The sequence below is a fragment of the Pinus tabuliformis genome, chromosome 1_2, assembly GCF_031772625.1.
Source record: "Pinus tabuliformis cultivar Carrire ecotype Pingquan chromosome 1_2, CPIR1, whole genome shotgun sequence".
Lineage (NCBI taxonomy): Eukaryota > Viridiplantae > Streptophyta > Pinopsida > Pinales > Pinaceae > Pinus > Pinus tabuliformis.
The window spans coordinates 1,301,197,982-1,301,212,393 of NC_142298.1; positions in this window are offsets into that span (position 1 = coordinate 1,301,197,982).

Genomic DNA, 14,412 nt, shown 5'->3' on the forward strand with positions numbered 1-14,412 from the left:
ATTGTAATTGTGGGGTTCATTCTTTGGTTCAATGTGAGAGGGGTAAGTGACACCCTTTGCTTTGTTGTTGGTTTGATAAACATGTGGTGGTAATGAGTTTGAATATATCATCATCCAAGAATTATGAAACTCATTTGTATATTTGTAACCTTGGAATTAGTATATCCATTTTATGAGCTTGGAATTAATAGATATGTTATCTTCTTCTCTCTTTTCTTTTGCTTACAATTTTACCAAATACATTGAAAATTTATTTATTTTATTTGGTGTAAATGCAATTACCTTCTTTGGAAAGCTAATATCCATATCTTTTGTTTGCAATCACAAAAGCTCAATAGTGGAGTAATGCTAAATTTACAAAACCTCTTCCCATGTGAAACATATTTCAAAACTTCTTTTGAGTTTGGTTATTTGCTTAAGTGGGATATTTGTGATGCAAGTTGATGATGTTAGTAATGTTCTTGTAAGTAGAATTGCTTAAACTTGAGTTAAAAGCTCTTACTGAGAGAGAGAGTCATTATCTTAATCAAATAATGTACAAGAGCTCCAGAAAATAAATCCAATAATGGACAATGAAGTCTAATCAGATAAAGATTAAGTCAAGCATTTTTAAAACTTTTTCACAATATTGCTATCACCTCGAGCACATGAAAAGTTTTTCTTTTATGCTTATATTCTTCTATCAACATGATGTTTTTGTGTTTTTCACTAAGCTTTGGTATTCATCCTAAAAACAATACTAATTTCAAATGTGTTCCTCATGACAAAAACCAAGTTATCAAGAGTACAATATAGATGGAATAATCATGGAATTCATCTAAACTTCAATCACATTTTCAAGTTTCTTAGAGAAAACATCAATATGTTCCAAGACTTCCTAAAATAGAATCCCGTTGTTGTATTGTGATTAACTCCAAAACTTTAAATAAATCACATAAAATTCAAGAACATAGGAGAAAATAGATAAATCCTATGAAATATCTTTTTGATAGCGGAAAATAGAGAGCTATGCGTAGAAATTTCACACCTGTAGATCAAAATGATATATGCAATGTACTAAAGCATAATACTTGATCTAGTTCTACAAAACATTAAGCGGAAGCATAATCGATTTCATGAGCAACATCAAGCATAAACACATATAACTAATCAAGAGAAATAATCAACCATAACACAAGATATATCACTGGGGAAAGCACCAGCATAAAACCCCTATCTGTATTATCTTTTTTTTGCTGAAGCAAGAGTCGTTCCTTCTATTTCATTAAGCCAGAAAATATTTTACATAACTTATAAATGTCCACCAGTCACTGTGGACCCAAGAAAATTAAATTGCTAACCGCCTAAGGCATGAACCCCCAACCCTACAAAGGTAACCTCCGAACCCTTAGAATACAAACAATGTTTGTGCCATATGGTCAGAAGAACGTGTGAAAATCCATGAATTCTCCCGCGCATCTGCTCCCTGGACTTGCATCTTTAATCAAAACCGTCCATTCTCCTCGCTCAATCCAACGACAGAGGAAGATATCGCCTAGCGAAGACGTTCGGTGTTTAACGACCCAGCCCCACCAAACTGCACGATCATTCCTGTCCGTAGATCTGCTTAGCGAAATCCAACGGTTGAGAATAATATCGCACAGTTCAAGGTCTCCGGACATTAGTGTGCGATGGGGGCGGTATTCATTTCCACCCCCCTGCCACGTGTAGGAAGATGAATGGAATCGCTTCCAATTCGCTAAAACCACTTCCCGCTTGAGAGTCATGCGATCAACCAAAAACCACCAGGGAAGCGGTTTTGCATCCCGAAAATGGAAATTAGGGATATTACGGCTGCCGGAAAAGACAGGATTCCCGTCCCTCGCATCCTTTCTTCTATGCCTGAACCTGAAACCATGGAATGTTTTGATCCTTCCCACTGGTCGACCACTCGATAAACTGAGAAATCCGGGCAACCTCCCACAAAAGACCAGTCTGATAAACAATAGTGAATCATAATGAGATCTAGTCATTTCGAACTTGCCTCCTTGGCTCTGTTTCGAAACACTTCCCTGTCCTCTTCCGCTTGATCGTAACAAAGTGCTTTTAGTCTGCTTTGAGGCAACTCATGCCACTCCATTGAAACCCTGCATTCTATACAACTCACACCTTGGTTGGCTAGAATATCTGCCAGTTTATTGGCCTTTCTGCGAACATGGTTGAAACTTACTGTGCGAAGTCCTTGGAGGTGACCCTGAATTCTTTGGAAAACCCGGATTAGCCTCCAGTGTTTTGAGACTTTCTCCGGCACTGTTCCACAACTAATTCTTTTCACCGAGTTAATGATTAACTCAGAGTCCGCTTCTATAATTACATTTAGGCAGTTGTCCTGCTTCAGAAACTCTAAGCATTGCTCCAAAGCCATTAATTCAACCATGTTGTTGGTGGCTCTTCCTAAATGGCAATGGAAGATGAAGAGAATGCGTCCTTCTTCATCCCTTAAAACCCCTCCAAAACCAGCAGTTCCCGGGTTGCCTTTTGAAGCCCCATCAATGTTGTATTTCAAAAAACCTTTCGGGGGAGGATGCCAGAAATCCTTCTCAGTTTCCATTGTGATTACTTTCCTATCCAGGCCTTGAGGAATAAGCCCCTGCATACCCAGCTGCCTGAGAATTCTTAAATCAGCCTCTGAGGGAGGATTCTTAGGGTGATTACGCACTGTGGTGCCAACCGTCTCCTTAAGCTGTTTTAAGATCAGCTCAAACAGGCGATGAGAGGGATTCTTTTCATCTTTGAATATTCTCTTGTTCCTTTCTTTCCAAACATTCCATATAATGAAGCTTGGCGTTAGGGCCCAAGCCGAGCTAAGAAATTCATAATCCGAAAAGTTTCTTCTCCAATTGTTTAGGGTATTAATGATACTCCCTTTGTCCCTATCGGTCTGTTGGAAAATGGTGGCAAATGTATCCCATAACCTGGAGGTGAAAATGCAGCTATTGAGTATGTGCTCCATTGTATCCTCTTGAGCTTCACAGAGCTGGCATCTGGAAGGACCCAAAACACCCCTCTTCCTAATATTATCCCAAGTCAAGATTTTCTTGTGATGAACCAGCCACATGAAGAGTTTGATCTTCATCCACCCTTAGTGCCTCCATAGGTTCTGCTATATCCTATCCAATGGGAATCCAGCACAAGGAGAATACCTTTTTCTTCCTTAAGATTAAAGGTGCCCTCTTTATTGTTGCCCCATCTTAGTTGGTCCTGCCCCCCTGTTACTAAAATCATCCTTTGTTCCAACATTCTCATAAGTGCCTCTGCTTTTGTTTTCAAGGGGCTATCATCCCTGCAATCTATGTTTCTCCAGATTCTCCACTTTCCTGTATTGTGAGTATGATCCCAAAAATCCTTTACCTTATTTAATCCTTGGGTATCTGTCTTGTGCTTAAGGCCCAAAAAGTCCTCTTTTAATAGTGTTGGTTCTTGTTGCCATTTATCCTCCCAAAATAGTGCTAGATCTCCCTCTCAGATTTCCCAAAAACTATTTTTTGTACTAGGCCTTTGTTCTCCCAGGCTTTATTCCAGATGTATGAGCCCTTTATATTTCCAGACATTCTTATGAGATCACTAGTTTGCCAGGAGCTGGCATATTTTTCTTTCCAGATACTTGCCCATTGAGCCTTTGGATCTTTAACCCAACGCCACCATAGTTTGGCCCCTAAAACATTGCTAAGAATCTCCTGATCATCCAAGCCTAGGCCCCCGTGGTTCTTGGGTCTACAGATTTTTTCCCATGAAACTAAGGCCCATTTCTTACTTGTCTCCTCCTTACCCCAAAGAAAGTCTCTTTGGATGTTTCTGAATTGATGTAAGACTCCTTTTGGAGCTGGGAGTGCTGATAACATGAAAACAGGGATTGATTGAAGCATAGCCTTTGTAAGCACCAACCTACCAGCTAGATTTAAAGATCTGATGGTCCATTTTCTGACTTTATCCTGCATCTTATTGACCAACGGTTCCCAAATGCTCTTGTGCATCGGTTTAGCAGTTAGAGGAACTCCCAAATATTTTGAAGGGAGGGAATCCCTTTGAAAGCCTAGAATTCTGGAGATATTTCTCTGAATAGCAATATTGGTGTTAAAGAAAAAGATTTTTGATTTGGAGAGATTAACTTCCATACCTGTAGCCATGGAAAAGTCATTCAGGATTTGTTTGTAGGCTAGAGCTTCTTTGACTGTGGGGATTCCTTGTAACATGGTATCATCTACAAATTGTTGATGAGTCAGTGCCTGACCATTCTCAGTTAATTGAAGGCCCTTAATCTTACCCGTTACTTTAGCATGCTTGATAGACCAACCAAGTCCTTCCATCATGAGGATGAAAAGAAAGGGAGAGAGCGGGTCTCCCTGCCTGAGGCCTCTTGAAGGAATAAAAATCTCAGAGGGAGAGCCATTAACCAATATTGAAAAGCTGGAGGAAGTCACCAGGGCCATAACCCATCTGACCCAGTTATGATCAAATCCAAAAGCAATAAGAACTTTCCTGATATAGGTCCAGTTCACCTTATCATAAGCTTTGGCTATGTCCAGTTGCATGATCATTCCAGCCTTCCTCTTGCTAGTTAACGAGTGAACCACCTTGTGAGCTTGAATGATGTTATTTAGAATCTGTCTGCCTTCCACATAACTAGATTGTTCCCCTAAAACTAGAGTAGGAAGTAGAGGTTTGAGTCTGTTGGCCACTACCTTGGATATTATCTTGTATACCACATTGCATAAAGCTATGGGTCTATACCTATCTGGTGTTTGAGCATTGTCCTGTTTAGGGATCAGGGAGATGAAGGAGGTATTGAGCACTTTCAAAATGGTTTTTCTTGCCCTGGAATCCTCCACTACATTCAAAATATCATGTTTAACAATATTCTATTAGGCTTTAAAAAAATCCACATTGAAACCATCTGGGCCTGGTGGTTTGCCATTCTGCATATCTCTGAGGACCTCACCGACCTCCTCTTCAGTTACTGGCCTATTAAGGTTGAAATTGTCCTCTCTAGACACCAGCTTAGGTATATGTCTAGTTAAGTCCCTGATGAAATGCTCTCTGTCTGAATTGTTTTCCTGAGCTATGCCTCAGAAGTGTTGAACTAACACAACTTCTATATCCTCATGGGAGATATGAAGCTCCCCATCCTCGTCCTTGATCGAAGAGATCCTGTTGTGAGCTCTATTCGCCATGGTGGATCTGTGGAAAAATCTAGTGTTACGCTCTCCTTCTTTTAGCCATTGAACTCTAGACTTTTGTCTCCAAAATATTCCTCTTGTTTACACAAATTCTCCCATTCTTGATGATGTTTATCAACTTGATCACTTTTGACTTTATCAAAGCCTTCCGTGATCAGGGCTTGGTTGAGTTCCTGCATTTTGTTTTCAACAGATTTTTTTCCCACAAAAATGTTGCCAAAATCATTCTTGTTCCAATCTTTAAGCCTGAGCTTGATGTGCTTTAATCTTTTGTGTAGAAGGAACATTCTTGTTCCCTGAATCTGCAAATATTTTGACCACCATTTTTCAATATTGTTGATGAATTTTGGGTGGGAAAGCCAGATATTCTCAAATCTGAAAGGTCTATTCCTGGGGGTACCTATGCCCTTGATCTCCAGTTGAACCGGCCAGTGATCTGAGCCTCCAAAGGGGAGAACTCTCGCTATTATTTCCTTATCTATGAGCATAAGGTCCTCTGAGATAATGAATCTATCTAACTTGGAGGCTACATGAGACTCTCCTCCTCTTTTATTGTTCCAAGTAAAGAGGCCATTGTTCGTATCAGTATCAACTAGTTTCATATTATCTGTAAAGGTTTGAAATGCTAAAGAGTCTTTACTTAGAGCTCTGGTTCCCCCTTTTTTCTCCGAAAGTGATTTGATCATGTTGAAGTCCCCTCCCATGATCCAAGGTATTCCTGCATGTTTGTCCCTGAGATCCACAAGGGAATCTAGAAACCTGAGTTTATCATCTATTCTTTGAGGGCCATAAACATTCGTGACCAGATAGGTATCCCTATCTCCTACAGGCTGAATAACCACTGATAAATAATTCCTAGATGCCTCAACATCTATTATGCCAATTTTTTGGGGGTTCCAAAGAGTGAGTATGCCCCCTGCTGTATTCTCTGCTTTGACTTCTAGAAACTCAAATCTACTGAGCCATTTGCTATGTATTTGTCTTAACTTTTGAATGGAACATTTCGTTTCCTGGATGAAGATTATATCCGGAGCTGCTTGTTTCATTCTATTACTAAGCATTCTCTGTTTTCTTTTACTACCTAGACCCCTGATATTCCAAGATGTGAACTTCATAATTAAAGATTTGTAAAGGAGTAGCTGAGCCATTTGCTATGTATTTTTCTTAACTTTTGAATGGAACATTTCGTTTCTTGGAGGAAGATTATATCCAGAGCTGCTTGTTTCATTCTATTACTAAGCATTCTCTGTTTTTTTTTACTACCTAGATCCCTGATATTCCAAGATGTGAACTTCATAATTAAAGATTTGTAAAGGAGTAGCTGGCTAGATCTTTCATCTTACCTGAATCTATCATTAGCTTTCCACATTCCATCAATAGCTCATTCTGCTTTTTCCTACCTCTTTTCTTTCCTGGGTTTCTAGGTGCTAATCCAGGAGTTTTTTTCATCGTTTTCACACCTCTGTTCTCCTACTTGTCAGTGTTTTTTCCCTTCTCCAACCCTTTAGCTTGAGTTTTCCATAAAAACAACTGCTGTATTCTATTGAGATCTTCTTTAGGTAATGATTCTACCCCGTCTGTGGTTCCCTGTATCAAGAACCCTTCCAGATCTAGGTGTTCCCTGTCAAGAATCTCCTGTAGCTCATGGTCCTCCAATTCCATTTCACTCTGGGTCATTTCCTGATCCATCTCCAGTTCTGCATCACTCATCATAGTCTCTTTCTGTTTATCAATATCCTGTGTTTGTTCACGGTTTTCTTCTCTCTCCTTCTCCCCAGGACTTCCTCCCATTGCTTGATCTTCTTTTGTTATCTCTTCATCCTCTTCAAGAACTTGGAACTTGTTCTGACTAACCTGTTGCCCTTCATTTTGATGTTGCTTTGGCCCTCTTTTTCCGCCTTTTCCTCTATTTACCACTTTGTGAAAGCTATCAGTGTCCTTCATTGTGTTAGCTTTGCTCTTGTTTTCTACTTTACTGAGAGGGCAGTCTCTGAATAGGTGCCCATGTTCATGGCATCTACGACATCTAAATGGAATATGCTCATAGTCTACTATTTTCACCCATTCTTCATCAAAAACTTCCAAGATTACCTCATCCGGAAGAGCTCCGGATAGATCCATTTCCACACATATCCTTGCAAAGGAAGTATATTTTCCCCTTCTTGTGGCTTCAGAAGCTTTGACAAAATGACCTAATTTATTGCCTATGGCAGCTAACGATTCAGTTTGCTAGTAATCAAGAGGTAGAGAATAGAGCCTTACCCAGACCGGGACCGAAGTAAAAGTCTCACACTCCGGGACAAAATTCATCATCCATGGCCGCATATAGAGGCCTGCTGCTGCATAGAAGTAGGGCCCTCCTTCAAACACTCTGTCTTTGTCTTCAATATTTGTGAACACCACAGTGAAGAATCCCTTTGACCCAAGATGTAGGTCAATGCTCCCTTTAGGTTTCCAGTGGTATTTGATCCACGTCTGTAAAGCTTTTTCAGTGGGCCATAATCCCATGAATTTACAGATGATAGCATAAGTTCGCATGTGATCCCTGTGCGCCTACAGAGCAGGATAATTTAAAACTACTCTGGGAGTGATCTTAGCTTTGGGTTTACAAGGTCCCTTTTGTCTTTTGTTCCCTGTTTTTTGTCTTCTTCCTCCTTGTCTTTTGTGCTATTATTTTCCCTAGTTTTGGTTCCTTCTATCTCCTCTTCCATATTCCTTTTCCCTTCCTCAGCAGTACCTCTGGCATTTTCTAGAGGTTTCTTGCCTCTACTGGCCATGACCTCCTTATAGGAGGGAGTGGAGCTCCCTCCTCTATGTCCTTCCATGGAGATCAACCCCTGCAACAATCTGAAACCCTAGCTGTTCGCCTTCTGTTCCGCTCTCAGTCGACCCTCTCGCCGAGCTAAAATACTAACAACTACTTCATCAATATTCGAACTAGACTCATCCTTCTTTCACTCAAAACCCATATCTGTATTATCAATCAAGTGGAAATCCTCTTTTGTTTACAAAAAGAATCAGCTCAAGAGCTATCCTGTACTCTCTGCAATCAAAAGATGAAGATCATAGACTACCTAGGCCTCAATATATAGGCCACAAGTCCTCCAATCTCCTATATTACGTATTTATCTTGGAAATAGATCCTTCTCCATGCAAGGAATACTTACTAGAAATATCCAATCATCTGATAGTACACTGTCCCTCATCTGTTCTCAACTGGGTCTCTATCTGAACTGATATGCATCAGTTATCCATGAGGGAATGCTCAGTTATCTGAAATAATAGTTGTCCCATGCATGCAAGCATTAACAAACTATATCTCATTAATTTAACAACTTGTTAAATTAATCTAACTGGACTTGACTAAGTAAAACTAAGTCAACTAATCCTCTCATTATAGAACTCATACTTGATTCCTCAATCAGTGGAGAAAATCAAGGATAAATTCCTTAATCAGTGGGACAACTAATTGCATGTTCTCACAAAGACTTCAAGTTTAATTTTCCATAATTAATTAACTCATGGAGATTAATTAATTAATATTTTAAACTGCTGTTAAGACCAAGTTCGTTTTTACTTCCTATAGTTAGATCAGGGACTGCTAAAAATAGGAAGGGACTAAAAAATGCTATGTTTAGAAGATTCTATTTTTAGTAGTTTCACCTCTCACCCAAGGTGGCCAAAATGCAATTTTTAGAAGTGCTATTTTAGGAGTTCTATTTTTAGCACATTTTAAATTTAGCATTTCTTGTTGCACACTTTTCAAGGCTCCCTCTCAACAAGAAAGGGATTATCAACAACCCAGATCCTATCTTTATGGAACTCAAACTTGCCCTTTGACAATGTCTTTGTCAAAATATCTGCATCCTGTTCCTCGGTCGAAATGTATAGAAACATCATGATCCTCTTGACCACTCAATCCCATAGATGATGATAGCGGATATCTATATGCTTGGACCTGTCATGAAACACTGGATTCTCAGAGAGTTTAATGCAAATCTGATTATCACAATATATCACGGTAGGATCCATCATTTGACCAAACAATCCCACTAGAATCTTCCACATCCAGATGGCCTCACATGCAGCCTGACTAGCAGCCATGTATTCAGCCTCCGCTGAGCTAAGTGCAACTGATCTCTGTTTCCTGCTATACCAAGAAACCGCAGCTGACCCAAGGTTGAAGATTCCTCCAGAAGTGCTCTTCCTATCTGATGGACTACCTGCCCAATCTGCATCCGTGAAGCCTTGGAGCTTCACTCCCTCTGTCCGCCTATACCATAATCCATACTGTGTAGTGCCTCTAAGATATCTTAGCACATGCTTTGCCGCCTTCCAAAATAACTTGGTTGGTTGAACCATAGCTTGACTCAACTGGTTCACCGCAAAGCACAAATCCAGTCATGTGTTCACTAGATACATAAGTGAACCCACAAGCTGCCAATAAACAATAGAAGCTACTACCTCACCTGAAGTAGCATCCTCCTTCTTCCAGTTACCTGCTAGAGGAGTCTCCATGGGCTTGCACATCTCCATGTGGAAGCGCTTGAGTATCTCATTGGCATACTTGCCTTGAGACATAAATACTTCCCCATCTCTCTACCACACCTCCATGCCTAGAAAGTAGTGCATGAGGCCCATGTCCTTCATCTCAAACTCTCTTGCAAGGTCCTCCTTGCAAGACTTGATCAACTGATCATCACCTGTCAAAATCAGATCATCGACATAAAGTATAATAATCAATAGCTTACCTTCTACCATGATGCGGTAGAGGTTCGCATCCGCTTTGTTGGCATTATGTTTCTGGTATGGCTATATGTTACAGATGTTGTACTTGATGGCAACCCCCATGGCAAGGCTCTCAATATATTGAAAATTAAGAAGTACGCAGGAGATCAGTTCAGAAAGTGCGTACCCGCAGGTACACCGTGAAGGGGCCGCGGCCTGATACACAGATAAGCCGTCCAGGAGGTGCGTACCCCAGTGCACACTTTTCAAGGAAAAGAAAAGCACACGTGGGTTTTCTTATGTTTAACTAGCCGACGGTATTTGTGTTTCTATGGTTTTGGCTCGTGGTATTGATCCATGATTTTAGGAGGAGCTTGCCTATATAAAGCAAAGGAGATCACTTGGCTATGTATCTTTTGCAATTGAACATCTTAAGATCTGAAATATTGGGTTATGGTCTTACAAGCTTGATCTATATGAAGTTGAAAGTGAATCTGTGAAGGGTGATCTCTCGAGCGCACGATCAGATCTGGGCATCTGAGCATCTGTGCCACTCTGGTGGACTGCCTATTTGGCCCTAATCAGAAGTACGCAGGTGTTTATCAGGAGAGCGGCGTGGGTACGCAGAGCAGAAACAGAAGATCTGCGTGGGTACGCAGAGCAGAAACAGAATATCTGCATGGGTACGCAGAGCAGAAACAGGAGACCTGCGTGGGTACGCAGAGCGACGAAGGTTCAGGTGCGTACGCACAGTAACTGTACGCGGCGCGATAGTATCTCTGGGCGCGTACCTGCAGCAATAGTACGCGGCGTAATAGTGTCTCTGGGTGCGTACCTGCAGTAACAGTAAGTAGCGCGGTTGAAGAAATAGTGCGTGGACACGCAGTGCGGAAAAAGGGTCTCTGCGGGTATACGCAGGGGAGCAGAAGGTGAAGTGCGTACGCACGCAGACCAGAGAAAGAAGAACTGCGTATCTGTCTTAAGACATTTTGTTTGGCTGTATTTTTTTTGTTGATAAGGTGTTCTGGGTTTGGTTCTATTATTGCTGATCTGGTTACTACAGTTGACTGGGTGATTTTCTTATACTTGATGATCATTTGATGCTTATGGATCCAGTTTGAAAATTTATGAAAAGTGGTCCTTGTAAGAAAAGAAGTAGGGGGTTGCAGCTCCCTTCCAGGAGAGATTGGAAAATGAGAGAGAGAGTTGTAGCTCTCTGCAGGTTGCAGCCTGCGTACTGGTAAAGGACTGCACCAGTACAAAACCATTGTAAAAGGAGTTTCTAATTTGAAAGAAGATAGAGACATATTGCAGCAGGTGGTTTTCACCCACATTGGGTTTCCACCTTACATCTTGTGTTCTTTGGTGTGACTATCTGTTTTCTTTGTTCATGCTCATTATTTTATGGTACTGACATGCAAAAATAATTCAAAGAACAAATAAGGAAGATTTATTAAAAGAATTAGATAATACTGATTCACCCCCCCTCTCAGTATTATTTTCAACAATTGGTATCGGAGCAGGTCCTTCAGAGAAGCTTGATCGCTTGAAGGTAGATCGTTCATCATGAGCAACTACGAGAAAGAAGCATCAATCAGGCCACCGGTTTTTGATGGGACAAACTTCAATTATTGGAAGGTAAGAGTTACTGCCTATCTTCAATCTCTTGGTACAGAAGTTTGGGACATCGTAGAGACAGGCTACGCTTTTCCTTCAGCTACTCCTACAGATGCAGCCGAGAAAAAGAAGTATGAAACAAATGCGAAAGCAGTCAGTACTCTATTAGGATGTATATCCCAAACGGAATTCATGAAGGTAATGCACTATAAATCCGCAAAAGAAATATGGGACAAAATTGTCACGAGCTATGAAGGAGATGAACAGGTAAAGCGTGCTAAACTTCAAACTCTCAGAATTCAGTATGAGACTCTCAAGATGTATAATGATGAAAGTGTGGCTAACTATTTTCTTCGGGTAGATGAGATTGTTAATTGTATGAAAAATTTGGGTGAAGAAATAAAAGAGGCTATTGTGGTTGAAAAGGTTCTAAGATCATTGTCCCCCAAGTTTGAATCTAAAGTATCTGCAATAGAAGAAAAGGAAAATCTACGAATTCTTACTATGTCTCAGCTACATGGAATTCTAACTGCTTATGAAATGAGAAAGGGAGGTCCATCAGATAGAAGAGAAGCTGCTTTCAAGGCATCAGGCAAAGGAGATTAATATGAAGCAAGCCACGTCCCAGAAGAAGAGGAAGAAGAATCAAATTTTGTCAGAAATCTTCAAAGGGGTTCTGGAAGGTTCAGAGGTAAGTTACCTTTTAAATGCTTTGCTTGTGGAAGAGTAGGTCATTATGCTGCAAAATGTCCTTATAAGGATAAAGGAAAGGAACCTGCTAGATGGAACAAGAAACAGAATGCAAATAAGAAAAGCTACTACACTCATGAAGATAGTGATGGTCTATCAAACAGTGATGAAGATGAACGAGGTAATGAATATAAGTTGTTAATGGCATTTGAAGATGATGATTATATGGATGTTGTAGATGTGGATAACCTTTATGATGAAATTACTAGACTCAAGAGATGTATAGAAGAAAAGAATATGATCATTGATACTCTACAACTTCAAATTGATGAAAAGGAAAAACATCTTGAAAAATTAGAAGGTGAAATTGTTGGTCTTAGAAAAGAGATTGAGAAAACAAAAGCTATTAATCTTAAGTTTGTCAAAGGATCTGAAACTTTGGATGAGATTATCAATGTGCAGCGGTCTCCACTAAACAAGACAGGTCTGGGCTATAATGGAGAAACTTCTCAAGCATCCACCTCAAAAAGTTATCTTGATGCAGCAAGAAGAAATGAGCAAAAGCACAATGAAGATCATCAGGTAAAGCAGGGACGAATTACAAACAGAAACTATCAGGGGCAATCCATCTTAAGGGTGAACAAAAGCTACAACCAGCCACAGGTAAAATCTTCTCAATTTGGTTCAAGAATAGATGACAATAGAAATTACAATCAATTGGCTAGTAGATTCGATAACCGCAAAAGTTTCTTCAATGGACAATGCTTTTCTTGCCATAAATTTGGTCACAAAGCAGCTCAATGTGTTGCATATAAAACGATCATGACTAGGGAAGCTCAAAAACAAAGAAGTATGACCGGGATTACAAAAAGGACCTATAACAACTTTTCGGTTCTTGAAAATGAAGTTGAATGTTCTATTTGCAATAACTTTGGTCATGAAGACTCTGAATGCAGGAGCAGGTTTCAGCAGAAAAAGGAACAAGCCTCAAGCACCAAAACATGGAGAATAAAGGAACCACAAACCGAAAGATGTGGGATAGCATTTTATGCAGAAGGACAGGAAAATCTATGGTACATTGACAGTGGATGTTCGAAGCATATGACAGGTGATAAAGAAAAACTTGAGTCATATTCTGCTCTAGAAAAAGGAAAGAAAGTCTCTTTTGGAAATGATACTCCTGCAACTATAAAAGGAAAAGGCATTGCTCAGTTAAAAGAAAAGGTCAAGGCTGGAAATGTTTTGTATGTTGATGGATTGAAGCATAATATTCTAAGTGTCAGCCAGATGTGTGATCAAAGAACCGAGGTTATATTCAGATCAAATGGATGTCTTGTTCGTGATCTTGATACAGGTAAAACAGTGATCAAAGGCAAAAGAACTCCAAATAATCTGTACATATTTGAAGAAGGACAACAACAATGCTATCTGAGCAAGGATGATGAGCACTGGTTATGGCATCGGAGGTTGGGACATCTAAGCTTTTCACAAATAAGGAAAGCATGCAAATATCAGGCAGTTCGCGATCTTCCAGATATCAAAATTCCTGACAACACCATATGCAAATCATGTCAGTTTGGAAAACAAACCAGAACTAACTTTCCAGAGAAAGAAGGATCAGCTAGCATGCCTCTTGAGCTAGTACATACAGATACATGCGGTCCTTTCAGGAAAACAACACCTCGAGGAGAAGAATACTTGATATTATTCATTGACGATTTCTCCAGCTTTGTCTGGTTAGGACTTATGAAGCACAAAGATGAAGCATTCGAAAAATTCAAATCCTTCAAAGCCTTGGTTGAAAATGAATCAGGTCACAAAATTAAGTGCCTCAGATCCGACAGAGGTGGGGAATTTACTTCAAATGAATTTTTCGATTTCTGTGAAGAACATGGGATAAGAAGAGAATTCTCTACAGCAAGAACTCCTCAGCAAAATGGAGTTGTGGAAAGAATGAACAGAACAGTCCAAAAAATGGCTCGTGCTATGCTTGATGAGTCAGGAACTCCCGCAACTTTCTGGGGTGAAGCTGCACATGCCGCGGTTGTTATTCTCAACAAAACAAATGTCCGGGTGAACAACACTCAAACTCCTCATGAGCTCTGGAGTGGTAGGACTCCTTCGGTAAAGCACTTCAAAATATTTGGGAGCAAATGCTATA